Source organism: Elephantulus edwardii, unplaced genomic scaffold, assembly GCF_000299155.1.
Source record: "Elephantulus edwardii isolate Elephantulus edwardi_28Jun2011 unplaced genomic scaffold, EleEdw1.0 scaffold00003, whole genome shotgun sequence".
NCBI lineage: Eukaryota > Metazoa > Chordata > Mammalia > Macroscelidea > Macroscelididae > Elephantulus > Elephantulus edwardii.
In genome coordinates, this window is record NW_006399753.1 from 24,724,949 (window position 1) to 24,728,606 (window position 3,658).

A 3,658-nucleotide genomic window follows, 5' to 3' on the forward strand; every position below is an offset into this window, starting at 1 on the left:
ATCTTTGTTTTCTTGAAGCTGAGGTTCAACCTGTATTGAAGGCTATAGTCCTTGACCTTCTGCAGAAAGAGCTTCAGGCCAACTTCAGTTTCAGCAAGCAGGGTTGTATCATCTGCATAACACAGGTTGTTGATGACTCTTCCACCAATCCTGATGCCACATAAAATATTATTTTCATCTCATGAAAGTTATACAGTTCAAAACAAGACAGAGAAAGAGGAATGCTATCAATTGGCTTTGAGTATCAATTAATATCCTGACTATAATTTTGAGGATAAATTCATATTATGCAAGTATAGTCACTAGCATACTAGTGTTATTCCAAATATTCTTCCAGTCCTTTTGTGAAAATAATTCTACTTATTTCTCTTTGTATTGACATAATAACAAATAATCCAAAACACTATATAGGGACTGCTGGATGGTACAGACCCTTATCATGCTTAGTTGCTATTCAAAAAGAGGGGGGTTTGACTACAAACAGAGAGGCCTAGAAAGAAAAGACCTTCCATTCAACTTTAAAAAACAAAACAAAACAAAACATTAAAAACCGTGTGGATCATATTTGGGGTTGGGGGATTGTGTACCAATGAGGGAGTTTTTATTTTGCTTTTGAAGGAGAGGAGCAAATTGGGGGGGGGGGGGGGGGGGGCAGGAAGAAGGGTGCAATAATGAATGAATGGAATTCCAAAATCTCTGTAGATGTTCATTGAAATGAAAAATAAATTGAAAACACAAAAACAAAAACAAAACTGTATGGAACAGAGCTGTACTCTGACAAACTTGGAGAAAACTCAAGGCGAGCTGACTCAACTGTAAACTGTCAAATCGATTTATCTACATACAAATGTGATGACTTACTCCATAGGGAGCTCCACTGTTAACCTAAAGATGCATAATCTTCTCCTCTGCAATTTGCAGACTTAAAAACCCAACAGGGAGTCAGTCATGAATAAGTTGTGACTTGATGGAAATTAATTTTTTGGATTGCTTTTATATATCCATGAATTGGGATGCTAACCCAAAGGCTATGCATCTCTAGTGGTCTGAATTCACCTGGGGAAAAAGGTGGGCAGCCACTTCCCGCTGTGATTTACAGCCTTGCAACCCAAAACAGGGTCACACATATACATGTATAATTTATATATTCACATATATATGTATGTTGCATTTAAGTGATGTATGCCTCATAGCAATGCTATGAACAAGACACCTGAAATTTGTCATATTCTGTGTCAATGTTATATCATCTCTTGATCCTATCTATAGCTGCCCATGTCTGATATATTTGATCTCATAGATGCAGGCAGCCATGGTGTAAATCTATCTCATTGAGGGTATTCCTCTTTTTTGCCGATCCTCTATCTTTCCAAGCATGGTCTCCTTTTCAAGAAATAGCCTTTCCTAACAATGTGCTCCAAGTATATGGGATGAAGCTCCACCAACCTTCCCTCCAAGAAACAGTTTGGCCGTACTTTCTCTAAGACATAGCTGTTTGTTCTTTTGTCAGTCCATGGAAAATCAACACTCTTCTCCAACACCACAACTCAGAGAGATTAATCTTTCTTCTGTCACTCTTATTCATTGTCAGCTCTCTGATATACGAGGTTATTAAAAAATACCATGACTTGATTCAGGCAACTCTTAGTCCTTAAGATGATATCATTGCTCTTTAATACTTTGGAGAAGTTCCTGACAGTAGACTTTCGAAGTGCAGTATGTCCTTTGATCTCTTGACTGCTAGTACAGATGGGGTTGATTGTGAATCCAAGCAAAACAAAATTATTGACAACATCGATCTTTTCTCCATCTATCATGATTTTGCCTGCTGGTCTAGTGTTGAGGATCTTTGTTTTTTTGATGTGTGTTTGTTGGTTTTTGTTTTTTTTTTAAGGAAGCTAAACAAGCTTTATTAAGGAGGCAGGATTTCTTGTTCTGCACACAGAGAGACACAGAGAGATCAGGGAAGACCACATCTTAAGGTTGATTAAGGCAGGGTTTTTATAGTAAGGGTTTTTAGGGAGATAAGGGAGGAACATTTCATTTGTGGTTTAGCCAGGTGGGTGGTCTTCTAAGGAGGGAAGGGAAGGGTACTCCATGGTAGTTTAGTCAGATGGGCTAGGCTGTTCACTCCCTTTGTTGAATCCTTTGTTCTCCCTTTGACCTTGGTCTAGCCTGACATCTGAGACTCTTTAGTGAGAAAAAAAGAGCAACTTATTCTTTCTGGCTACTTCCTGCTGAACAGGGGCAAAGATCTGTGGCTCAGAGACTGGACTGGGATGGCCTGGGATCAGTAGCCAGGGGAGAATATGGAGTAATAGCAGCTGGTTCACCATTAAGTTGGTAATTTCTTTTATCCTGTGAAGTGAGAATTTAAAAAAGGCGGGGAACAATTAGTAACAATATGCTTATGATTATTATTGGTCCTAGAAAAGGAAGAAGCCAGGCTAGAAGTGAGTCTCAATCCAATTTGAGAGAAAGCTTGTGGTCTTTTGCCGGTTTTTTTAAGTCTTAGGCTAACTTTGTTAGTTTAGAGACATTTTCGAGGATCTTTGTTTTCTTGACATTGGAATGCAATCCATATTGCAGGCTGTATGTAGTCTTTGATCATCTGCAACAAATGTTTCACGTTTTCTCACTTTCAACAACCAAGGTTGTGTTATCTGCTTAAGGTTGTTGATGAGCCTTTCTCTGTTCCTGCTATTAGATTCCTCTTCATAAAGTCCTGTTTCTCGAATTACTTGTTTCGCATCCACATTGGACAGATATGGATACAGCCCTGACATAAGTCTTTCTTGATTTTAAACCATGTAGTGAGTCCTTGTTCTGTTTAAACAATAATTTCTTGGTTTAAGTATAGGTTTTGCAAAAGCACAATTAAGAGGTTTGGCATTCCTATTCTCCTCCATGTCATTCATAGTTTGTTATGCTTCACACAGTCAAATGCTTTTACACAGTTAATACAATAAACATTCTTCTGCTATTTTCCGCTTTCATTCAAGCTCCATCTGATATCAGCAGTAGTATCTCTGGTTCCAAGGCCTCTTCTAAACCCAGCTTACAATTCTGGAAATTGTAAATGTATTGTTCTGGCATTTTTTATGATTTTCTGCACTATTTTGCTTACATGTGATATTAATGATACTGTTCTAGAATTTCCATATTCTGCTGGATCACTTTTCTTTAACTGAGATTTTAATGACAGTTTATAAAGAACTTGGATTTCCATTTATTCACTGTTGCATGTTCACTCCCTGCCCCAACTCCCCCTAGTTTGCTTTTTTCTCTGAAAAAAAAAATTCTTTCATTGTTATACAGCCCCGAACCCCCCAAATACTTTACTATGCAGCTCTTATTCTGAACTTTTGTCATGCCAATAATAAGTAATTATATATTCCTTTCATATAGTTCTCTCCCTCATCTGTTTCAATGCTGTATACATTATGTATTCTCTCTTTTCTTAGTTTCCCCCCAACGTCCACATCAGTCCTGTTTTACAACAGTGGTATTATGCAGTATTTGTGTTTTTGTGACCGAGATATTTTAATCAGCATAATATGCTCCTTCTGATACAGTGACTCTGTATTCCTTCCATCTTGTCTTGATAATTTCTGGATCATTTAATATACTGCCCAAAGTATCCTTAAGTATTGCCACC